At 46.2% G+C, this 26,288-nt stretch overlaps 1 protein-coding gene across 2 annotated transcripts in view; it reads right to left on the bottom strand.

The window, feature by feature from the left end:
- AUTS2 (activator of transcription and developmental regulator AUTS2) overlaps positions 1 to 26,288 on the bottom strand; it is a 709,751-nt gene that overhangs the window by 176,806 nt on the left and 506,657 nt on the right. The window lies entirely within an intron of this gene.

Genomic DNA, 26,288 nt, shown 5'->3' with positions numbered 1-26,288 from the left:
GTTTACTGTTTTTAATACTGCATTCTTTTGTATTGTGTGCTTTATTGTTTTGTACTGCTTTGAGAGTGAAAAGCCACCAAGAAAATTTTATAAAAGAATTTTGCAGCTGGCATGGAAACTGAAGCTGAAAACCTCTGATATTTGCTTTGTCTGAATTTTATGATTAAATTATCCTACCAAAAAAGCCATTCAAAATTGTGTAGGAACAAAATAAGAGGAACATGAACACAACACTGTGTATGTTAAAGCAACTTATAATAAATGTGCTATAGTAGGAGAAATGGCATTCAACATGGCATATGTTAGGGGAAATGTCTGTGAAAAAGAGCATGCATTTAAAGCAGACTTTCAAATGAAAAATCATAAGCTGATGTGGAAACAGAATGAAATCAGCTTAAGACTAGGAAACAAAAAGTAAAAGAGGCTGGAAGTGAGAACTCTTGCTATCTGCAGTGCAAAACAGCACCGAGTCTGGATGTCCAGCTCACAAAGAAAAAAAACCAATGTTAAAAACACACAGCAACTGCTGAAAAGGATGGACAATAAAAACATGTGATACAAACCCTTTGGGATGCTTCCAATAGAGACAGCATCACGCACAGCGAAAAATGGCGGCCAATCTGTCCAGTGGGGTGTAATACCGGCCTGTCAAGGTGTCACGAAATGTGGCGCCAATACTTTAAAGATAAAAAGGTTGGCTGCCTAGCCAGCCGTCGAGTTCAGGCCGAACATTGTGCAAAAGCACTGCAAGACAATTTGATTGTCTCTGGCTCACACATGAAATCTAAAGAAGTTGATATCTATTTTTCCTCTTGCATCAGAGCAGAATAGTACTGGCTGGTAATCCTCAAAGCCAATGGTAAAGAGCAAACACACACCCTCCTTTCAACTCTCAGTTCCCTTCCGTTTTATGCCAGGAGACCTTGAGCAATATGGCCCCAGAGAACACCCCATAGACCCCAGTCAGCCTTGAGTGTCAACTTCATGGGCCAGTGGGCCATCACCTCCACCCACCTGGACTACCAAGCCCCCTCTTTGTTCCCCAGATGTTCCCTGGCCTTGATCTGAAACAGCCACTTGCTGGTGTCCCACAGCTCCTTCATCTTCACTGTCTGAGCTCAAATTCCCATCAAAGTGATAAACTGGTCATACGCATCCTGGCAGCTTGTCCCTGTGCTTGCACATGACAAGTGCCATCATCAAGAAGGTGAAAAACCTGATGGATTGCCCTGGCCCAACCACAACATTATTCTAAGAGGTAAGGAACAGGACCATCTCTGCTGAAATCCAGAAGGACATCATCTCTCCAGAAGCCCCCTCCTTCAGCCATGGGTCCACCTAAAAAAATGGTGCATGATGAACCCCTTTAGAAAGCCACGGACCACCAAAAACACAGTTCTAGATGCTTTGCTCCTCAGACCTCTGGAAGTACAGTATCCCTGCACTTGCTCACTCCTGGATTTCTCTCTCAGTCTTTTCTGGGGCATATCAGAACCCTCTGATCAAAAGTTTCTTTGCATGAGTTGACACGATGTTGAGTTCTATTACCATGTTGCACAGGGTTAAGCTCTTCATATTGACAAATGGTTAAAAATTAAAGAGCAAGAATGGCCCACAAAGTCAAGGCAAACCACCAAACAGAGACATTAAGAAAGCTTTTAAAGCAGGGACGGCATTTTAATGAGCTGAATTGTTAGCTACTCAAGCTGTGGGGGGGTTGAATGCCTCGGGCAGGAGCTGGATGTGAGGCCAAGCCTAAGCTGGAGTGCTGAAAGCTGGTCCAAGCAGCACAAGGGCTCCCCGTAAACAGATGTTCCTCAGAGGCAGAATGGTGTCGTGGTTAGAGTGTTGAAATGGAATTTGGGACATCCAGATGCCAGTCCCCACACAGGCCTGAATCTCACTAAATGACTCCGGGCCAGTCATTGACTCTCAGCTGACACAAGCTCACAGTGTCATTGTGAAGATAAATGGAGAGGAAGAGAAAGGTGGTGTGCATTGTTTTGGACCCCTTGCTGGAAAGGTGGGATACTAATTTAACGGACACATGATGGAAGCTCTTGGGAGTTTTATATCACCCAACAGCTGCAAGCTTCTTGTGTGTGTCTGTATATGTGGAGCTGGGATTCCCAGCAGGCGAGCTCAGATGCCTTCCCTCCTGCCAAACTTAGTTCTGGGCTACAACCCCTCACTGAGAGAATTGGAGAGTGGCACATCTCTTTGAGAGAGGCCCTGCTTTGCATGGAGGAGATCCCAAGTTTCAGTTCCTCCAGTTAGAAGGATGAGGAGCAAGTGATGGGGATGACCTCCTCCACCTAAGACCTAGGAGACCCACCACCAACCAGGGGAGATAATAGTGGGTGAAATAGACAAACATTTTAACCTGATTTATTTATAGCAGTTTCCTATTAGACCACATGGGACAGGCAAGGCTTAGCTGGAGCAATTTGCTCAAGGCAACTCAGCCACCTAGATGAATGAGTGCCATCATGACCTTGGGTTTGGCAGATCCGGGTCCCAAAGTTGACCACATCTCACCCACTCTTGATAGCAAATGTCAAGATCCTGAAATTAAATCAAATTTATATCCAAAGTCTTTCTCTGAGGAGGGTCTCACAAGGTAAGTCATGCTGTAATACAGCAACTTGTCCAATGCAACATGTGTGATAATGAAGCACTTAGTTGGCCCTGGCTTGAATCTGAATTTTCCCCACCCACCGTTCCGTCTAACGCACTGTGCTCATCCTGATCAGCTTCCGTGCAAGCCAGGTCGCTTCCTTGCATCCAAGTTTCCAACAGAAGGCCAAAAGGTGATCCTGGTTGCTTCCCACTTGGACACAAGGTCAGAGAGAGAAGAAAGAAGGATAGCTGATTCCAGAGTGCCTACTCTGCATGCATGTGGTCCCAGGTTCAATCCCTGGCATGTCCATGCATGGCTGGGAATGACCCCAGTCTGAAGCTTAAATGCCACTGCAGCGCTGAGCTAGACGGAGCAATGGTCAACTTGGCGCAACGCAACCAGTGGCCTTCCTTGGAAAACGGCCTTGCAGCTGAGAAGAGAGCGAGTGAGGGAAGCTGCGTGCAAATCTCGTAGGCAAAAATTGTGTTGCTTAGCTAAGAGCTAACCCCTACGACATACATTAATGTCTTTCTGTTCAATCAGTGTTCTAGTACAAGAATCAGTTACATTCAATCATCTGAAAGAGCTATTAAAATGCTGATAAAAAATTCATAAAGTAACACACCGAAATGAATCAAGAGAATTCAGCAAAGTGAGACCTACCCTTAGAGCAGGGCAAGAATGAAGGTGAACGATCATTCGGGCCTAGCAGGCATGAAATACCCTTTTGGAAGATGAATAATTCTGTTTGGGGCTGATAAGTTGAACTAATTTATAATGCCGTTTTAGGTCCACTGCAGAAATATTTCAAATCCCTCAACTTTAAAATGCATTGCCTGTCAGAAGCTGGTCTCTTAACAGTTTCCTCTTAACATTTTTCAAAATGTAACCTCGACCAATTTGCATGATTTACTGCTTATGGTATTATAACATGCATGATTTAAACCGGGAAATAAAATTAAAAAAGAAGAGCGGGGGCAGGTATGGGCTTGGGGGTGGGGGAGAGAAGTGGGTGTGAAAGGAATCAAAAATTGCTGTTGTAGAGGGGAAAAGCACTTTCTCAGGGCCATACGAAATGTGACTTGGAAGATCTGCAAACATGATTTCATACCCCCCAAAAGGCAATAGCAGCCAAAGGGGAGAAAGGAATTGATTTGGCTGTCTTGCCTGCAGCATATCCCAATTAAAGGGACCCCCCGCCTCCATCAAGCAACTGGTCAGGATATCTGAAGGAAGCTCTTTCTCCATATATCCCTTCCCAATCATTCCAATCTTCAATGGAGGTCCGTCTCCATGGATCCTCCCCCAATGAAGGGAGTGGGGAAAGGGCTAGTAAACATAGAAACAGAGCGAGTCAGAAAGGGTCTCCCAGGCCATCTAGTCTGACCTCCGAACCAGCCAGCTCCACTCATGACATGCCCACCATGTGCAGGTCTAGCCTATCTTTGAACACCCTCGATGATGGGGCCTCAACGACCTCCCGTGGAAGCCCATTCCACACCCTCAGGGTCCTAACTGTCAGGAAATGCTTCCTGGCACCTAAATGGAACCTTGGCTCCCTGAGCTTGGCTCCATTGGAGCATGTCCTGCCTTCCCCTGCAGGGGAGAACAAGTCTCTACCCACCTCCGTGTGACACCCCCTCACATACCTGCATGTCACCAACAGATCCCCTCTGAGTTGCCTCTTCTCCAGGCTGAAGAGACCCAGTTCCCTCAGTCTCACCTCATACCCCATCCCTTGCAAACCGGCCACCAACCTTGTGGCCCTACGCTGCACTGACTCCAACCTGGCTATATCCTTCCTGTAACGAGGGGCTCAAAATTGAACACAATACTCCAGTTGCGGGCGCACCAGAGTTGTATAGAGTGGTAGTAATACCTCTCTCGATCGAGAAGCCACGCTTCTGGCTATGGCACCAAGGGTGGCGCTTGCCCTCTTATTATTTATTTATTTATTTATAACATTTCTATGCCGCACCCATCGCAGAAGCCTCGGAGCGGCTTACAAAGAAAATAAACAAAGCATGGTATAACATTAAAAATTGGGAGTTTCTTGGCCATAATTTAAAACCTCTAAATAAAACAACTGATTTAACAATTAAAATATCGTTTAAATAAAAAGGTCTTGGCCTGGTGCCAAAAAACAAATAACGACGGCGCCAGGCGGACCTCTCTGGGGAGCGCATTCCATAGGTGGGGCACCACCGCAGAGAAAGGCCTCCTCCGGGTGCTCACCCTCCTAATATCCTTCCCGGAGAAGGGCCTCCCCCACCGATCTCAGGGGGTGGGATGACATATATGGACGCCAGCATTCCTTTAGATAACCAGGTCCCAAGCCGTTGAGGGCTTTATAGGTGATAACCAGCACCTTGAATTGGGCCTGGACTTCAATGGGGAGCCAGTGAAGCTGACGGAGGACTGGGGTTATATGAGAACAACGCCCAGTCCCCATCATCAACCTGGCAGCTCTATTTTGCACCAATTGAAGTATCCAGACTGTCTTCAAGGGCAGCCCCACGTGGAGCGCATTACAGAAATCTAATCGGGACGTTACCAATGCATGTGTCACAGTCGCCAGGCAGTCATTCTCCAGGTAGGGACGCAGCTGATGGATCAGCCAAAGCTGAAGGAAGGCGCTCCTCGCCACCGCTGTTACTTGAGCTTCTAATGTCAGCTCTGGGTCGAGGAGCACTCTCAAGTTGCGAACCCTGTCCCTAAGAGGGAGTGCAACCCCGTTCAGGACAAGGTCCAGGTCCCCCATCCTGAAGCCCGACCCACCTACCAACAGGACCTCCATCTTGTCTGGATTGAGCTTCAGTTTATTGGCCCTCATCCAGCCCATTACCTCGGCCAGGCACCGGTTCAGTAAAGCCACTGCCTCACCTGGATTGGTGGAAAACGAGAGGTAGAGCTGGGTATCATCAGCGTACTGATGATTCCACAGCCCACACCTCCTAGTGACCTCTCCCAGCGGTTTCATGTAGATGTTGAATAGCAAGGGGGCAAAATGGATCCCTGCGGAACTCCATGGCATAGCTGCCATGGTGCAGAGCCATAGTCCCCCAGCACCACCTTCTGGAATTGGCCATTGAGATAGGAGCGGAACCACTGCAAAGCAGTGCCTCCGACCCCCAATCCCGCTAGCCTATCCAGAAGGATACCATGGTTGATGGTATCGAAAGCCGCTGAGAGGTCCAGGAGAACCAACAGGGACGCACTCCCCCGTCTCTCTCTCTGCACAGGTCATCATACAGGGCGACCAAGGCAGATTCAGTACCGTACCCGGGTCTGAAGCTGGACTGAAATGGGTCCAGATAATCATCGCATCTCTTGACCACCGCATCACACTGCTGACTCATGTTTAGCCTGCAGTCAACCAGCACCCCGAGGTCCCTTTCACAAGTGCTGCTCTCCAGCCACTTGTCACCTAACCTGTACTTATGACAGCTATTCCTATGTCCCAAGTGCAAGACCTTGCACTTATCCACATTGAATGCCATCCTGTTGTCTCCTGCCCACTTCCATAGTCTGTCCAGATCCTTTTGGATCTGGAGTACCTGCTCCTCAGTTGTGGCCACTGCTCCAGTTTTAGTGTCGTCTGCAAATTTGATCAGCAGACTGTTCACCCCTTCTTCCATGTCGTTCATGAAAAGATTAAACAGGATCAACCCCAGGACAGAGCCCTGGGGGACCCCGCTTGCCACTGGCTGCCATCCCAATGATTCCCCGCTAATGGTTACCTTCTGCTTTCGGTCAGTCAACCATGCCCTAATCCACCGGACAGTGCTTTGGTGTATCCCAAAACTCCTCAGTTTCTCCACCAGGATATCATGGGGCACTTTGTCAAAGGCCTTGCTGAAATCCAGGTATACCACATCCACTGCATCCCCTCCATCTAGCCATCTTGAAACCTTGTCATAGAATTCCACAAGGTTTGTCTGGCAGGACCTGTTTTTGCAGAAGCCGTGTTGTGTTGCTGTCAGCCTCCCTTCCCTATCTAGCATCACTAGATCTCTCTCTATTAGGAGCCTTTCCACTGTTTTTCCTACAATGGACGTAAGGCTAACAGGTCTATAATTCCCCATGTCCCTTCTACTACCCTTTTTGAAAATTGGGACCACTGATGCCACCCTCCAGTCCTCTGGAACATCACCTGTTCTCCACGAGGTCTCAAAGATGGAGGCCAGCGGGCGTGAGAGAACCCCTGCCAACTCTCTAAGTACTCTCGGGTGTAACCCGTCGGGGCCTGGCGCCTTTGTAATGTCCAATGCCCTGAGGAGCCCCTCGACTTCAAGGGGGGGTGACTCTAATCTGTGCCCCGAAGTCCCCAGCCTCATCTAATCTCCCATATGAATCTCCGCCGTCCTGCTTTGGGGAGAACACAGAGGCAAAACAGTCATTTAGGCTCTGTACCTTATCCCTCGTATCAGTCACTGGATCTCCTTCCTCCTTAGTTAGTGGTCCCACCACTTGTCTCCCCTTCCTCTTCCGATTTACATGCTGAAAGAAGCCCTTTTTGTTGCTCTTGATATTCTCGGCAAGTCTCAGCTCGTCATCAGCCTTAGCCTTGCGAAGAATCCTCCTGCAACGGGCCTCCTCCTCCCGGCATACAGCCACTCTGTGATCACACCTTGTTTGCAGAACACCCTCCCCTGGGTCCCTCCCTACTTGCTCTCCAGCACCAGGTAAAGGTGTTTTTTTTCAACCAGGTATTTGAGTAGCCATTGGTTTTGACATTATTTTAATTTCTGCCACTGTGTGCCTTGTTGTAATTTTGTTGACAGCTAGTTTCTGTATTGTTTTAATTGAATTTTATACCTTTAACCGTTATTTTATTGTTTCTTCTCCTGTTTTATTGTAAGCCCACTGGGCTATGGGGTGGCATATTAAATAAATCAATAAATATTTGCCTTCTTTAGAAAATGTAGAAGTGGCATTACTCTGGGCTGGATCCATGTCTGGAGAAATTCTTGGCTAGTGCACACATGCTGAAGGGCCCAAAGGTTAGTGTGGGGCAGACACCTCCCCAGGTAAGTTTCGGGCTTATCTGGTAGGGAGAACTCTTGCGAAGTCTCTTTCTATTTCAGTTCCTCACCTTGTTATGGAGCAGCTGGAGATGAGCTGGAACTAATTTTTTCATTTTGATTTTTGATCAGAATTTTATCCAGCAGTTTTGCGTGGAAGAGCTGAATGGAGCTGTCATGGAGAGAGCTTTTATGCATGGGGTTGCCATTAGTTGGAGATGACTTGACAGCTCATCGTGACAACTGTGTGGGCTGAGCATGGACCCAGACACAATGTGCAATCTAAGTCTCTCCATTTCTGAGCTTCCCATGAGATTTACAGAGTCCTCACTAATTTGTTCAACAACATGTGCCTGTTTGCAGAATGCATATAAAAATGTGTTGAAATGTGCTTTGTAAGGGAAAGAAAATGTGCATGTTAAAAAAAAATGTGCTCAATGGTGGTCATTTGGCCATTGAGGTCTGGAAGGAGGAGTTCACAACCTGATATGGAGTCCAGGTGGAATGAGCTTTGAGATGGACTTCAGAGAACTTTAGCAACTCGGGTTTTGTGGATTCGTACATTCCTGATTACAGAAGACAGTGGATGGATTTCCAGGTGTAGCCAGCTGTCACCCCGCAAACCCATGGCTCAGACCCAAACAGGTCAGTTGGCTGGGCATGCAGCTCAACCCATGGGTGCTGCTAAACCAGCCTGCTATAGATGCCAGATTTTCCATCTGGCCAGCTTACCAGACACTTGCCCCGATTTTCTGCTTTTCTGCCAATAAATAACCAGTCTTTGAAGAGCCTTAAAATGACACTAGTGCCTTCCAGAACTAGCATCTTTCAATGATCAGCTCCATCCTCAGGTCTCTAAGAACCCTTCCTGCTTTGAGTGGGATGTTGAAGTATCTTGTCCGTAGTGCACACACCAGCAAAGCAAAGCAAAAGCAAAACAAAGGCAGCGGGCATGAAAATTGAGACAAAGACAAGCTATCTCAGATCCTGAAGCAGCTGAGATCTATTTTCAACAGTGGATAAGATGATGGTACTTTAGTTTCCTAGCATCTCCTTAACGAGAGCGCTCAGCCTTCCAACATTTATGTTGATGGGAGAAAGGCAATAGCTGGATAAAGGAATCAATACAGGAAGTGAAGCAAATGCCTCGCATGGTTTTAATAGTTTTAGTGGTGCAGCAAGAAGCATTCTGGAATAGAAGGAAGTTCCTCATGCCAAGTCGGCCCTATGGTTTCTCTAGCTCAGCAAGATTGAAAGGGATTGGCAGAAACTCCATAGCCTTTCAGACAACAATCTTTCCCAGCTTCACCTGGAAGATGGAACCTGAGTAGCACCTGGCAATACAAGTAACCTACAAAGCAAGAGTGGCTGCATTCAAGCCATGGTGGTTTTTACCCTGGTTGGTCTCTGAGGTTGTCTGAACAATTTATGGTATGTCTCCATGGTAAGTTTCAGCACAGTCCTGGTGTGCAACTACCACAGAGTTCTCTGGAAAGAGTGGCAACTGTAGGAGCCACTCTAGCCATCCAGCCTCTATGTCTGGACTGATGATGAATAACCAGGTGACATGTGCACCCTGGGACCGAATTTCAGGCACACTGGCTGATGGGATCTGGGCCAACAGTAGGAGGACTGAGCAGGGAGGATGGAAACCATGCTAATGTAGAAACCATTTGATTGACAGGCAGATCAGGGTAAAGAAACCATGAACCATGGTAAACCATGTGGGATTGCTTGTCATGCTGTGTGAACGCAACTGCTGTGCCGGTTTCTCAAATAGCTTAAACCATCTTGTGGGCTCTCCTCCTCTAGCAGAGCAGGTACAAACCACCCGCTTCTTTACCCCATATCTGAGCAGATCTGAACTATTTTGCTTGGCTTTGTGAGGCTTCCAGCACAAAATATTTTCCCTCTTCCACCACTCTCGTTGCAAGGCAATGTTAAAACGAGACTGAAGCTCAGCCCCAACCAAACACAAGGCTGTGATTGTGAAGGCCTTTGCAATGGGGTATTTCTTCACCTGTTCCCTATTAGGCAGATCTGTTAGAACAGCACTTCATCTGTCAGCACTCGAGGGCTTAATGCTGAGAGCGCCTCTTTCATAATTACTAGCTCTCAGGGGACCCAAAGTCTCCAGAAGTGGGTTTTATTGCTGTGAACGGTGGGAGGGGTTGCTAGCTTTATACCCCAGTTGTGGGCTCCCCGGGGTTTCTAATTACTACCAGAGCAAAGGGCATACTGAGAGCTAGACCGTCTTCGTGTCTAGCACAGCTCTCCAGAACATGTCTTCTTTTGGACTTCTGTACCAGGCATTACAGCCGGATATTGTGGTTTTGCTTATATTGATGGAAATTCAATCCTCGCCATGGGGCAGTCTCTCCCCACCACCCCATCACACCCTCTGATCAATTCTAAAAGCCACAGGATGGAGTATAACTCCGTCCCAGTTTCAGATTCAAAATACAGAGCAGCTTCAATGCAGGGGAGTGGATTTTGGGGGAGGGTGTCAGCAAGGTCCCCCCCATCCTCGTCAAGGGACCACTGAGGTTTGCTTGCCCTCTTCCCACAGTGCCCAAGAAGGCAGTCACAGGTGAAGGAGAGGAAGCTGCACCATCTCCTCCCTTCTGGCATTGCTTCTGTGCTCTGGAAGGACAAGGGAAGAGGCAGGAACACGGAGGGACCAGTGGCTTCCCTACATATGTGGCCACGCTGGTGCCCACCTGACCTGGCCCTGTTTAAAGCCAACCTTCGCAATGTTGCATTTGGGATCAACACCGGATCTTCGTCTGCTCAATTCTGTCTGCTCAGTTCCACTTCAGCTAGAACTGTTGCCTCCTTTACAGAAAACACTCCAGTGAATTGGGTTGCGTTATTTATGTTATGCTTCTTATTTTACGCTTTGCATTCTCATTAACTCTCTTGTAAAGTATGGGTTATTATAATGCACACTGGCTTAATAAAATGTCAGCTACCGATTGATCTGGGTGAAGGGTCATGTGCAGCGAGAGGACGTAAAACCGAGATGGGATTGTTTCATCAGTGGGCAGACCGGAATAGACAAGTGATGTGTCCTCATCTTCAGATTTCTGTCTAGATGTTGCTGCAGAGATTTAGTAGTCCTCCAATCGCCTGTTCCTGAGAAGTCTCTTAATCTTGAGGGGCTGTCTTACTCATGAGGAGTCTTATTCCTTTATAAAACTACAAAAAAACCACAACCTTGATAGGCTATTGTTTCTGATTTTATCCAAGTTATTTTGACTGGTGGCCCTGGTGCAATACAAAAAGGAATCTTGAGGAACATGACTCAGAACAGGTCAAGATAATGTCTTCCTGCTTTATCAATATTTCTGTGGGCATCATTAATGCAGAAGTGAGAAGAGACACACGACAATTAAAAGGAATTAAACAGTGGCAAAACTGTACATGGACATGCACTGTAACACTTCCAGAAATAAAACAAAATTGAATAAATGGAACTGACTCTTTCTAAGGTATGCATGCCACCCTGGAAACCATGCCAGGAAATATGGAATGCGAAAACCTGGAGAGAAATTCAGTTGAGAAGTTTGCAAGCATGTCTATACCATGGGCTGCTTTGAAACAGGTCTGTGAGATAGCACAGGAGGAGGGACTTGCAGGGACACTATCCTTAGTTGAAGAAAAAAGGTATGATGTGAGAATGATGCCAGTTGGGCATCCGAACAGAAGGTGGCATGCAATGTGGCACCACCAAGCTCCACACACGAAGCTTCAAGGATAAGAAACCCCATCCAGAACTGAAACCACTGCTTAGGTTTCCTGCCCATCAGCACTCCATTTTCTCTGGACTGAGACGGATTTGTGAGACTTCATCCAGACCATCCTTCTCTCAAACCCCAGCTCAGCCTTTCTACCTCCACACCTGGATCTAATGAAAAGCAGCAACAGTGGTCCATTGGACACCCAGCTCCAAATCGCTAGATTGGCTTACGCAACGACTTCATATAGACGATACTAAGCAACATGGGAGACGAGCGAAAACCCTGTAGAGGCCACGGAGCAATGTCATCTTCTAAAACGATCACACACTCAAGAGCAGAATAACTCCCCAGAGGACCCTTTGAGGTCCTCCAAAGCTGCAGTTGGGAACTGAGAAGTCAAATAGCATGGTCCTTTCCATGGTAGGAGTGAGGAGGTGGGAACAAGCGGCTATCAAATACCAGGACCCTCCCCTTCCAAGGATGCAGCAAAGTGAAGAACAGAACATCAAGCTAATCCTGATGACCAAATCGCAAGGCCTTGGAGAGGGACCAAGCAATCCCATGGCCTCCAGGACGTCCTCCCAGGACTGCTCTGAAAATATACGATAAGGACCAGACAGTCATTCTCTCATCATCCACCACTTCACAGTTGAAAAGCATGATTCAAGAAAGAAAGGCAACTATTCTAGCTGTTACACCTACATCAGCAAGAGACAAAGCAGGAAAACAACACCTACTACTAAAACAGGCACACAACAACAACCCCCCTATTCTTTTTAGCACTGCTAGTGAAATAATGACTTTGGCAATGGAGGATGGGTGAAAACAAATCTAGGCAATTCAAAGAAGATCCAGTTCAAGCAAGCATGCTGCCTGGTAAACACTTAGATCATTAACGCTGCCAGCTAACGAACATCAAATGCAGGCCAATATTAATGAAGCAGATGTATTAATTTCCAATTTCTAAGCAAGCAAAGCGACTGGATAGCTAGCCAGTTGCCTTCTTTCTTCTTCCTCTTCTCTCTCTCTGACAGCAGTATTAATGAGTTTTAATGCCCCACAGGCTGTAATGGGATGCTCTGGGAATCCAGAAATACTGCAATTTGTACTGAGGATTTAGACATAACCCCCCTCAAAAAGAAAGCCCTTCTCTGCTCTGGGAAGCAAGCATTTGATCAGGCACCTTCCCTGGTGGAATAGCAGAACAGAATAATAAATGGCAACCCGGCGATTAAATCAAGCTTCCAGCTTGGAGTGCCAGAAAGTGTGTGATTGTCACTAACAATCTACCGCTTGTTAACATCACCAGGGTATAAGAAAACAGCAGTCAAGACTCCCAGACTGCCCCACACCCCACCGTCCAGCACACTTTTTAGCTCATAATGCCCATGCATACATACATCTTTCCAGAAGGCTGTGTTCTTGAGTAATAAATTTATCTTTTTAAAAAAGCACCAAAGAAAACACGATGGGTAGGACATCAAACAGTACTCCTCTTCCAGCCAATTACCCCTTTGAACATCTGATTTTTTAAAAAATGTCCTTGTTCAGATGCACTCTTAATTGGTGCCATGATTTGATGCACTATAACAGGTTCAAGATACAAGGGCATCCTGCTTCCCTTCCATTGCCACCATGGCTATAATTAGACTGAGGCTGAATTTGGTTGAGAGTTCTCAGGAATGAAAAGGTGGGTTGGAGACTGGGAGTGACAGAACCACCCTCCACTCTCTTTGTCTCCACCCCAAAGTTTGAATAGGGAAGCATGCATTTTCGGTTGGTAGAGGAGGGTGGCTGGGAATCCTCTGGAGAAATTCTAGATGCACTATGGTGTGAAAGATTTCACACACCTCAGCTCAGTCATCGATTCAAGAGTGGCAATGAAGGAACTGGAAAAGATAATCAAATGTAAGAACGTTTCACTGGAGACCAGGACTAAGGACATCCCAACTATTGTATTTGCAATCACTCTGTCCAGGTGGGGATGCTGGACAATGCAGAAAGCTCACAGGAAGGAAATAGATGCATTTGAAACATGGCACTGGAGAAGAGCTTTGTGAACACTCTGGACTGAACAAAAGTTGAGGTGGGCCATTGAACAAAACAATTCAGAGCTTCCTCTAGAAGCACAAATGACAAAACTGAAGCTGTCCTACCTTGGGTAGAACATGAGAAGGCCAGACTCCTTGGAGAAGACAGACATGCCATTGAAAGTTGAAGGCAAAAGATGAAAGGAATCACAGAATAGTAGAGCTGGAAGGAGCCAAGAAGGCCATCAGGTTTAACCCCCTGCTGTTGCAGGACATCACGTGACACCATTCCACTCAGATGGCTGCCCAGTTTCTTTTTGAATGTCTCCAGTGTCAAAGAGCCCCCCACCTCTCCAGGAAGCTGGTTCCACTGTCATATTGCCCTGACAGTGAGGAAGCTTCTCCTATGTCCAGCCTGAATCTGGGTTGTTGCAGCTTGAATTGATTATTCCATGTCCTACAGCCAGGAGATGGTTCAACTTGGAAGTTGGTGTTGAACTTGGAAGAGCTGAATGGAGCTGTCATGGATAGAACATTTAGGAGGGTTTTCATTCATTCATGGGGTTGCCATAATTCAGAGATGACCTGGGACACACAACAATAGCTCTGGGGTGAGTTGATGTGAGTATTGGACTGGGACTCAGAGGATCTGTGCTCCGCCATGAAGCTCACTGGGTGACTTTGGGCCAGTCACAGGCTCTCAGCCCAACCTACCTCACCGGTTTTGCTTTTGTGAACATGAAATGGAGCCTTGCAAGCTGCTTTAGATTCCTCACAAGAGGGAAAAGACACCACAATAGATGCGATATGATGATGACAACAATAATGTTACATGCAGAATACACCCCTCAGGATAAGCACCCATATGCAAAAAAAAAGACTAAAGCTAATTAAAACTGAACTTTTAAAATGATAGATTGCTTCTCAGCAACCTTTTAGAAAAGAAAATCAACCTAAACACATCAAGGAAAAAAATTACCAGCTGTCATCTAATGAAAACACATACAAACATCATGATTACTTTCTGTTCTGGAATGTTTCCAGCTGAGTGATTCTCTGCTCTTCTAGAGTATTTCCAATTCAATGATTCTCTTTGGTTCTCTAATATATCCAGTTTAAACTTCTTAAAATCACCTGTATCTCCCTGTGTATCTCCCTGATACATGCATTTGAATATTTATTTTAGAACATGTGAAGTCTGGTGGTTAGTTTAGTTCCAGGCCACACATCAGTCCATGAGGAGGCCATCTATCGACCTCCTTAGAATGGGAGCTCCTGAGAAGGGCCTTTGCTGAAGAGGACAATATAACCTAATTGAGAATCTAACAACCCTGCATCAGCCACACAAAATAAACCCATTCTTTAGCCTTTTACACTGTACTGCTATATGCATTAGTTCAAAGCTAAATCCTATTGAGTTCAATGGGACTTTCTCCTGAGTATAGGATTGACGCTTACAAGTGCTACCTTTGCTACCAGGACCATAAACAATGAGGACTCCTGTGGCACCTTACATACTGTGGAACCAGGGAGGTTAGATGGACAAGAAAGAAACAAGGATAGAATCACAGAACAGTAGAGTGAGAAAGCATCAAAAAGGCCACTGGGTCCAAACCTCTGCTCAGTGCAGGACTCCAGTTTAAGCCATTCCTCTCAGATGGCTGTCCAGGCACATCTTGAATGCTTCTAGTGTGGGACAGTCTTCAACCCACCAGAATCATTGGTTCCATTACCACACTGCTCTGTCAGGAAGTTCTTCCAGATGTTCAGCTAGAACCTGCCTTCCTGTAACTTGATCCTGTTATTCCACGTCCTGCACTCTGGGATGACTGAGAAGAGATCCTGTGTTAGAACATTTCAAGAACATGAAAAGCAAAGAGATTGGTCCATGTGATCATCCTGGAGGAGAACAAACCCAGGCACCGGAGCAACTTCTGCAAAGGGGCAAGATCCTACATCTCTGTCCGATCTCCTGGAGGTTACCATTGCAATGACACCCTGCTTGTCTTCAGCAAAAATCTGTGCTCCAATTACATAGAAACAGAGCAAGTCAGAAGGGGTCTCTTGGGCCATCTAATCTGACCCCTGACCCAGGCTTAAAATTATGATTTATGTAAGCTCCATATTTGCTTACAGTACCTTCAGCAACGTATTGCTCCCAGCATGCTTCCACCCAAAAAAGTCTTGCATGAATTTCTCCCAAGATTCTGCAATTGCAAAGCTATTTAGACACAGTGTCTAACGTGAGATCGATGCTTTGGAACTCCTCCACCGATTAGTTTCGTTGTGTCTGTTTTAACAAATCTGAATTATGGACAGACTAAAGGAGGGATACAGTTTGCTACCAGGAGCAGATAGATGTCTTTTTTTCCTGGTATGGGATGTTTTGACATGTCTTGGATCATAATCAAGAAGGCTATTAGTAAGGGGAACACATGACCAAATATGGTGACTGGCCTGGAGACCAAGTCCCACAAGGAAAAGTTGAAAACATTGGGTAGGTTCCGCCTTCAGAAGACCCAGTTAACCAAGCAGTGGGACAGCCAAATTGGAAGTCTGTAAGATAGATGGTGGAACACATGCATTCTCTCTTGCTGCAGATGGTAGCCCTGTAGCAACAGGCTCACATGGCAAGGAAAGGATTTCAAATAAGCATTAGGAGAAATTTAATTAGATGATGCAAGCTTCTGAGCAAGTGCACAGGTTGCCCAGGAAGCTGGTGAGCTATTTGATCAGACTTCTAAAGCAGAAGACGTCCATCCTCAGCAGCAGTCTGCTCATGGAGGGGATTACCTCCATGATCCCCCCTCCAACCCAACGATTCACTTTGCTCCTCTAATATTTCTACTTCGGTCCACTCAAAAAGCTTTCAGTTAAACGTGTTGCCCGGTGTCAATATATGTATTTGAATTTGCATTTTAAGACGTGTGGGATGAGCTGGCTAAATTCCAATCCGCACATTAGTTCGTGAGAGAATAATTTGCACCCATCAAATTCGTCCTGTATCCCCTTTGCCAAACTTTTCAGATCTATCAGCTCACATTTCTGTTAGTTGATGTTTCCTTTTGCCCCACACCATAAAGTGTGCACTTGCAGAAGAACTATCAGGCAAGGAGGGGGACACTGCGATCTGGAAGACCCTCGCATCTCAAGGGAGCAGGTGATAGAAGATGACCTATTGGTACCATAATGCCTTTTCTGAACTTTATTAATTTGAGCCTAAAGTGCAGGTGTTTTTCTCCAAAATCACAAGCATGAAGTTAGAAGGAAGTACCTTCTTGGAACACAGAGGAGCAAAGGAGCTGGGTACAAAACATTAACTGTTGTCCACCTACACTAGCTATCTTAAGGTCACCTCAGGTCAGCCTATCTTGGTGAATTAGAAGATCCTCTGAAACAGCACAGAAATTCTGAGAGAACCCAGTTACAAGTTGCAAGACTGGCACAGAAGGTGAACCTCAGTGGCTGCGCAGAGGGGCTGCAAACCGGCCAACTGCGTTCACCACTGGTTGGGTTCCTGGAGACAAATGGGGGAAGGGTTTTCTTCGGATCTGAAGGTAAGCTGGCAACCGGTCTAATTCTATGCCTGCTTATGTTATGATATACAGTGCTAACTAGTCTCTTTAATGAACAGCTTCATTTGGATCCTACCAGGTGGTTGAGTGTTCTCGAAACCCAAGAAGGAACCTCTTGCTTCTTGCAATGCAGCGGACTCTGGCCCTGGGCTTGTCTCTCCACCGTGTGGCCTTCAGCTGCTGGGACCGTGTGTGCAGGAAGAACCAAACCATTTTTGCTCCTATTTCAGCCCTACTTTTTCCACATTCACACACTCCTCAAGTATACCCTTTCATTGTCTGCAAGAGGGTGCCAAGAATTCATCTGTGAGTTCATGTTGTATTTTGCTCCGAAGTCTATTGAATCTGTGAATCTGCAGTGCAGTTCCGCACTCCTTCACTTGGAAAGTTAAGCACATCACCAGCCCAAAGACCTGTAATCAGCTCATGATTTCATTGAGGCTATTTTTACACCAAACCCCTCCAGAAGTTCTTCAGATTATTGGACAGGAAGATATCTATCAAGCAATTGAACATGTCCATTTTCTTTAAGTGAATGATGGATCTTTCTTTTCCCGACTGTCTGAGCTCCTTTGCTGTGTCAGTCACTCATCCCAGCTGCCTATTCAACACTTCATTCGGAATGTTCCTTACCTATAATCTCTGTTATTTTTGCTGTCAACTTCTCATGCCTCATTAGCAATGTTTGACACTTTGCAGAATGCTTCTTCACTGGCAACTGCTGGACAGGTTTTGACAAACACTGGCAATAACTTTCCAAGGGGTCTTTGAGCACTCCCTTTCTGGAGTTTGTGGGTTAATACAATTTCCCCTTCTCTGCTCAGTGAAATTCAGATGTTACAGAACATCACATTTCCTTTGCTTTCTCTATGCCAAGATGGTTACAGGCACAGGGAGAAAAAGATGACAACTCTGCATCACTTATCCAAAAGAGGTGAACTAGAAGTCCGCGACATGCATTTCTCCTCATGAAAAAGCTTTGGTAACACTCAGAAAGAAGCAGTCACTTTGCTGAATAAAGCCTACATTGGGTTGGACTATTACGCGGCACTGAAGGGTCAAAGATTTACCAAAACCTGCCAAACTTCCATTCAACCTGACGTGCTTCCAATTTAAAACCTATTCTGATGCTTTGAGTAACCATTTTGCTTTCAGACAAAACCCACATTCTAACAAACATGGCCAAGCCAAAATACCCCATAATGGTTTCCATTCTTCAGCAATTCCAGGAGAAAGGCTGTCTCCCATTGTGAGCTGGTCCCTTCTTTCTGGTTTCAGACTCAAGGCTATCTTTTGAAGCACAGTCCTTTTATTAAAACTTAACAGATTGCAGAACAGTAGGAATTCTCAGTAGCCTTCTTCCAAAGTTGAGGGAGAAGCATCTGCCCATGTGAAGAATGGAATTCAAACTGGAAACTTCTCTGCAGTCCCTCCCTTTCAGCTAAACTTCTGTTGCATTTTCTGCACAAAACAGATTCCTCACACATGTGTGATTCTCATCTGGTTGACCTCTATATATCAGAAAGTGGACTAGATGCGTCGCTGGTCTGACCCAGGAAGGACTTCCTTACATTCTTAGATGCAAAATGGAATTGTAAGTCCTGGTTTTTCGAAAAGAAAATACAGAAACGTGTGAACCCAAACATGAAGCTACAGCTCCACAGGCACAGGGAGACAGGATAGTCACTTGGTCAGTGAGCACCTCTCAGGGACAAGATTTTGGGTGCGGATTAAAGGTCTGCAAATTTAAGTCTTTCTGGGTACAGGCTATGCGTTGCTGTGGTCTCGCACAGGATGGATTTTCAGAGTCTAGGAATGGGCACCAGCCTTCTATTCGTCTTTATATCTTCAAATAGATAGGAAGAACCTATTTCTGTCCCTTAATGTGTTCATTGCATGTATATGTGTTTTTAAAGCAATATGGTAAATGTAGCATAAAATATGTAGAACAGCCACTCTTAATTCGAATTATCAATTCCAAAAATAGGGCAATTTAAGTTGGGTGATTTGAAGGGTGGGGCGGGGGTGGAGGAGGTATCTTGCTAGCAGATCCTTCTCCATGATAAGAGAAGGATAGCAACTCAGAGCTTCACCCTCTGGGATGGTCTCACATACTGGAGAGGGAAAGGATCTTATTTATTATTTTTAAATTGATAGGCCACTGAATAACCTGACAGGGCTCTCTAAGTGGCATACAACAATAAAATACAAGACAAAATATAAGTAATTCCTTGATGTTAAAAAAAAAAACAAAAACCACAACAGCAACTGCTGGTAGTGCAAGAGATCTTAAAACATCCAGTTGTTAAAATCAGATTTCAAAATGCCTGCAAGAAAAGGACAACAGCCTTTGTCTGGAACCAAAATGAAAGTAGAGACAGTGCCTGGACAACCTCTCTAGGAAGCCCATCCCAAAGGTGGGGGTTTATTTAATCCATTTAGGCAAAAATGCTCTGGGAGCTACTATTTATTTATTTATAAACTACTGTGTTCTCTCTCTCTCTCTCTCTCTCTCTCTCTCTCTCTCTCTCTCTCTCTCTCTCTCACACACACACACACACACACACACACACACACACACACACACTAAGGTCCATTGCAAAAAAATAGTTTCTCTGTGTCTTCCTACTTCTGTGGGTACTCCAGGAATGGGGCTTCTGGGGCAGGAATCATGGAGCCTTCCAACAATGTCCTTCAGGTGATCTCCTAAGGCTGATGTACCCTGAAGCCTTTTGATGTACGTACCAGAAAGCACCAGTGCAATATTTACACAGAAAACAATTGGCACTGTTGGGAGGCCATGCTAATGAATACCTCCCAGTTTTCACTGTGTTGGAAATGTGATCTCATGTCCTACAAATGAAATTGCTGGAGGAGGAGGAGAAGCTGGAAAGGTGACATGCACAGAAGAAATGGCCCCTTAGGATTTCTTCTTAGATTCCTTAAACTTCGGGCATGTTTGCTGGCACAAAGGAGTGGAATACCTTTAAGAAATCCACTGCTCCTTTCCATAAGCCCAAGCATCCCCAGTTCCTTATAATGAAGGGCTAAGTGCCACTGAAGACCATGTGGTTTACTTCTGAGCAGACATGCATATGCGCTACATTTTCAGCTAGCCATCCCTCAAAGCCAAAACATGAAAAAGGAGACAGAAGAGAATTGGGAAGGCTTGAAAAGCCATTCCAAAAGTCAGAAGAAGAGAGAGGCTGGGGAAATGGCACTGCATTTTCTCTCCAGGACACTGCTGGGAGCTGGGCTTCCCCCTTCTTCCCTTCAAGCAACCAACAGTCTGCTTGCATATTTGCAACACACAGCTAGCAAACTACAGCAAGCAGAAAAAGAGTCTCTGAGCATGCCCAGAGTGATTTGTTGAACCCAGACTAGAAACTATTCCAAGAATTCAAAGCATCCTCCTTTTCAGGACCCCTGGACTCTAGTCTTCTGGATGTGCCCCTCCAGAGAAGGGCTAACCTCCTAGGGCTGTGCAGGCCCTCCAGGTGGCTCGCCCTTCTCTCTCAACACCACGACATGGGTCAGGGAATGGACCTGCTCCCTCCCAAGTCCTCACCTGGCACTTCCAAACCCTGTCGGTCCCCGGGGCCTGCCTGAACACCTGGAGATGGCAACCTTGAGACAGGTCCACCCTCCTCCATCATCTTTACATGCGCACTCCTCGTTTTCCAGTTGTCAGTCCTCATCCAAAGAGTTGGTGCCACCCTAACCTGGAAAGGGCACCATTCCCAACACCAATCCGACCCCAGAGGCCATCTCCAGAGCCAGCTAAGTTGCATGCCTCTGATCTAATCAATACCATCTCCTGAAGGTGGCATACTAGAGGGGAGAAAAGATACAGAACTTGGCAAGTTACATTTGTCCAAGTTCCCAGATCCAAAACCATTCGGCAGCTGAAATGTGGGCATGATGTCATCAGACAGACACAAGAAATGCTCCTCTCTCTCAAAGCAGAATTGTTTCTACTCACGGAAGCCCAGCTCTGAAATAACTCACTGCTACGTTCTTATATAAAAACGGGCATCTGCCCCCTACGTCAGGTTAATAGACAACTGCCTCCAGATGAAAATGGAATCGCTGCATGACAATATGCCGAAAGAGGAGGAAAGACATGAAACAGCTTTATTGCGGCAGAGACAAGAATGGCCTGTGGCAGGAAGTCTTGGATATCGTGCTTTGCCAGTTTCACAGCTGCTGGCATAACCTTCAGGTCTTGGACCAGGGAAGAAAGCTATGCGTTTCCTGGCACCCATCTGTAGGAAGGCATAGAGACAGCCAAATAGGACGTGATGGGACAACCACATCCATATTTATGGGTTTGCCCACTAACTTGTCACCCGAAGCAAAGAGTATCCAAATTTGGAACGCATCCCTAAGGAAATTTCACACTCAGCTATGGCTTCATATCAAGCACAACTTGTATCCAATGTTCAAATTATGAACTCATACTTATGAGCAAACTGCCATAAAGTCTACTAATTTTACAAAATTACTGCAGAAAACCATCATTACCATAGAGAGAGGGGGAGCAAAAGGGAAGAGGGGGCCCTCCGGGGGCCCTTCCTACCCCATCTATCCAGAAAGAGAAATCTCTCTGGCATTTCGTTGTTGTGCAAGTGAGATGGGCTGTGCGTGTGGGGGGGGGGGGGGGCTAGAGTTATTTCCATTTCCCCACTTTTCTGTGCCCCTCACATTTTCCCACTTTTTTGTGCTTCTAACTCCCATGATAGTGACAGATTTTATTTTCCTGGGCTCCAAGATCGCCACAGATGGGGACTACAGCCAAGAAATTAAAAGACACTTGCTCCTGGGGAGGAAAGCTATGGCAAATCTAGACGGCATACTAAAAAGCAGAGACATCACCCTGCCGACAAAAGTGTGTATAGTCAAGCCTATGGTTTTCCCAGTTGCAATGCATGGCTGTGAAAGTTGGACCATAAGGAAGGCTGAGCCTTTGAGGCCTTTGAATTGCGGTGCTGGCAGAGACTCCTGCGAGTCCCTTGGACCGCAAGACGATCAGACCAGTCAGTCCTAGAGGAGATCAGCCCTGACTGCTCTTTAGAAGGCCAGATGCTGAAGATGAAACTCAAATACTTTGGCCACCTAATGAGAAGGAAGGAGTCCCTGGAGAAGAGCCTGATGCTGGGAACAATAGATGGCAAAAGAAGGGGATGGCAGAGGATGAGGTGGCTGGATGGAATCACTGAAGCAGTCGGCGTGAGCTTAGGTGGACTCCGGGGGATGGTGGAGGACAGGAAGGCCTGGAGGAATGTTGTCCATAGGGTTGTGATGGGTCGGACACAACGTTGCGACTAACAACAACCACCCCCATGAATGTGGAGGGCCAACTATGTGTGATCAGACCTACCTGCAAAGTCAAATTTCCCCTGCTCGTAACCCTGTCCGCCTCTGCATTTTTGCTTGGAGAGCGTTATGGAGCTAAAAGGCAGACTTCATGCCCATCAAATCAACAAGTTGCCATCAGCAAGGTTTGGTCTGTCAGATAAAAACTGAACAGGCAACAAGACACGGCAGGCGAAGAGACTTTCCCTAAATCGTGGATTCTTTCAGATGACCTTTAACTGGCTTAACACTTGATTACGTGCGGGTGTTTCTCAACCCCACGGAAAAGGCCAAGCAATGCTGACGGTGTGCTTTGGTTGCTCCCTCTCAAATGCTAACGGCCTTTGAGCCCTTCATGGAGACTTCGTTGTACTTCAGCCTTCCATAAGCATCATCTTCACGTCTTTACTGAATCATGAAGGTGGCAGGTGTGGGATGCCAAAGTGATCCAACTTAGCTTCACTCAACTCATCCTGAAAACTGAAATGCTCAGACAAGTGGATTATGTACAGTCAAGAGAGCAGGGAAGAGAGACCCAACATGTTCCAAATGCTGGGGACACCAATTCCCATCAGGCTGTGTCAAAAAGGCAAATGGTACGGTATTAGGGGACTTGTAGTCCAACAACATTGGAAGGGTCCCTAATTCCCTACCTACACTTGTGTTAAGAGAAGACTGGTAAAATGGGCTGACCAATTCAGAATTGTTCAGTGCTCCCACTATCTAGTCCTCAAGCGGCAGAAGACCGCCTGAGGGTTAAGTCAGAAGCTCTTCCGAAATGGAGCGATGGGGGAAAGGTTCACTCCACTCCAGCCCACACTGCAGAATGAATGCACTGCAAAAGGCATCCCTTTTAAAACTGGGACGTGCACATTTGGAAAAGTATCCATGACCGTGGATTTTAATGCAAGGAAGAATGGAAGCAGGACTGCAATCCCACAATCTGAGAAGGACCTGAGCTGGAACAGCTTTGAGATGGAATTCAGAGCGCTGCAGCAAGCTCACGTTTTGCTGATTTGCAAATGCCCAAATCGGACTTTTCATCCATTCTGTTCATCAATCCGAGCCTGCTAGAATGAAATCGTAACAATAGGAATCTCTGCTCACACAGTAAACGCAATTAGGGCTGCAACTGGCTATTTACCATGTGCACAATATTATATTTGCTGAAAATCCTTAGAGCTAGGCCAGAGGCAAGCACCAAATCAGAACTGGGATGTAGACTCCAGTAGCCCATCCCCAGCATGCGGTGTCAAGAGTCAAAACTGTGGATTGTATTGTGGAGGCTGAAAATAATCTGAGCAGATAGGCAAATTCAGAAACAAAATCCCGGTTGAATAAACATGCTTTCAATGCTGCAAAGCTGATGACTGCAGTTCTAGAGAAGCATCACTTTCAGGAGCAGGACAAGCAGCCTGTGTGACTCTTCCCCACTGCTGGGGTGCCTTCCTCCTTTACAGAGATAGAGGAGGAGAATTCTGAAGGGGCAGGAGAGGCCATGAAACCACCTGGGAATGTTCCCCTGAAGAAGAGGGCAGGACGCGCTCCAATGGAGCCAAGCTCAGGGAACCAAGGATCCATTTGGATGCCAGGAAGCACTTCCTGATGGTTAGGACCCCCAGGGTGTGGAATGGGCTTCCATGAGAGATGGTTGAGGGTGTTCAAGGACAGGCTGGACATGCACATGGTGGGCATGCATGGAATACAGAGTATGGAATGTAGCAGACGTTATACTCCTTCCGGCACCAGGTAAAGACCATTTTATTTAACCATCATTTTAATAATTAAGGGTTTTAGATATTTTAAGATTTTCTGTCTTTGTTTCACAGTCACGCTTTCTATTTTAGTTTCCTTTTCTTCTTAGTTCATATGTTCAATTTTAAATGTTTTAATAATTGTTGTTTTAATATTGTATTTTAGAATGTATATATTATGTAAGCCATTTTGAACACTTCCATGGAAGGATGGGATATAAATGCTTGAAATAAATAAATAAATGAATGAATGAATGAATGAATGAATGAATGAATGTCGTGAGTGGAGCCGGCAGGAGCTGGGGGTCAGACTAGATGACCCAGGAGGTCCCTTCTGGTTTACTCTGTTTCTATGTTCACAAAACCAAATCGTTGCTGGTGCCAATAGGGCTTCGTGTGATGCCACTCCAGAACAGTGCTGCTGCTGAAGCCAAGTTCTAGATTGAAAATGAGGCGGTTGCCATTCTTCCTGTGGTGGAACGGCAGAGGCGGGCAGCCACGGCAGTAGCCCAAGGATCCTTTGGTGCTCCAGGAGCTTTCAAATCCACAGCCATCAACGCTTGCCACTTGGCGTAGCAGCACACACTGGGCCCCAGTTCTGCCTGCCGCAGCTCCCAACACAAACACTTCTTTATTGTATCGCGCCGGACTGCATTTAGGCGTTTATGAGTTGCTGGGGTTCTGGAGAGCCAACGTCCTGCCCTTCTGAATATCCCACTATTGCCTTAAATTCAGGCCTGGTCAGGGGTCACCAAGTCTGCTTGGGTCCCACCCTGTCCAGACAGTCCAGCGATTATTCGTGCTTGAGCGTGCTTGCCTTGATCTCCACGGTTGAACCAGGAAATAAATTAAAAGCCTCTGTCCATCGGGCCATTGGGAAGATAAACACTGTCAAACACATTCTAACACTTTCGAAAATGTGACGGCTCATTTTCAACCACCTTCCCGAGAGCAAAAAGGCTCTCTTTGTGCGATGCAGCGCATTCCACTTGGACGTGGGGCCTCCCATGCAGCCCAGGCAACTGCGAAACTTTTGTTCCTCCAACCGGCAGCCCCCCAGTAAAAACAAGCCCTCGTTGGTGTTGATGCACATGAACCTTCTCACAGCTAATGCGCTTCTTGGCTTGGGGGCAGAATAGCCACAGACAAAATAATTAGAGCAATACCCCAAAGTGGGGGAGTTTCAATTTCCCGGCCTGTGGAATAAGGCAGCTGAGGTCAGTGCCTCAAAATGACTTTTCCTCACTCTCAGTCCTATTTCCATGCACCTTTCTCTAGTGGGAATTCTGGCCATCCTGGTAAAAATGGAATACACAGAATGAGGTGTGGGGAGAGTTACTGAGCTGTAAATAGCTCGACTCTGCATTAACAGAAAGCAGATGTTTTGCTGGAGGAAAAATTGCTTTAAGTGCACAGAATTGCACAAGCAGCTTCCGAGGGAACCACAGATCCGAGCCACACATTCTCATCCATCACTGGCATCGAAGGACAGCATCACTGGGAAATTGCTAAGCCTCACTCCTCAGCAAGGGCTAGGATCTTCTCCTTCAGTCACTGCCCGTTGAATTGAATTACGGTAGCAATGTGTAGTGTGACGTTTGCTCAAAAGGTGGCGGTACTTCAGGAAGAAGCTGAGATGGCACACATAGCGATACAAGCAGACACGTTGGTCGGCGGTGCTCAGGCAGAAGTTCGCCATAATCAGAAGTGTCTGGATGCTGCTGGGAACCACTTTGGCACCTCTTGTAATTGCAGAAGTCAAATGTGTCTTGTATTCATCTTTTGTTATCAGTATATATTGAGTATAATAATTTTAATTCAGTTTTTTCTCTTTCTTAAAATGGATATACAGTTTTGGCACCCTCTGTATTCCAAGAGTTTTTAATGCAGATCAATGGGGGAATGGGACGGAATGTTTTTCTCAATGACCTTACCTAGAAGTGACACAGACTGCCAGATGGATAGAACTTATTAAGAAGAGAGAGGGTAAAATGTCAAACGGATAGAAGGCTCACTGTCCCTCACTGCATTGTACGTGTATGAGAGAGAGAAAGAGTCCAGACGTGCCTTTACTTGCATTCTGCAGAACTGTGTGGAGGAAATATAACTGTTCACATGACTCCAGTTCTCCGTCAGCTTCACTGGCTCCCCATTGAAGTCTGGGCCCAATTCAAGGTGTTGGTGATGACC

The sequence above is a fragment of the Varanus komodoensis genome, unplaced genomic scaffold, assembly GCF_004798865.1.
Source record: "Varanus komodoensis strain SLA01 unplaced genomic scaffold, ASM479886v1 scaffold20_1, whole genome shotgun sequence".
Lineage (NCBI taxonomy): Eukaryota > Metazoa > Chordata > Lepidosauria > Squamata > Varanidae > Varanus > Varanus komodoensis.
The sequence above is the reverse complement of the archived record's forward strand: the minus strand, read 5'-3'. Positions and strand labels throughout refer to the sequence as shown.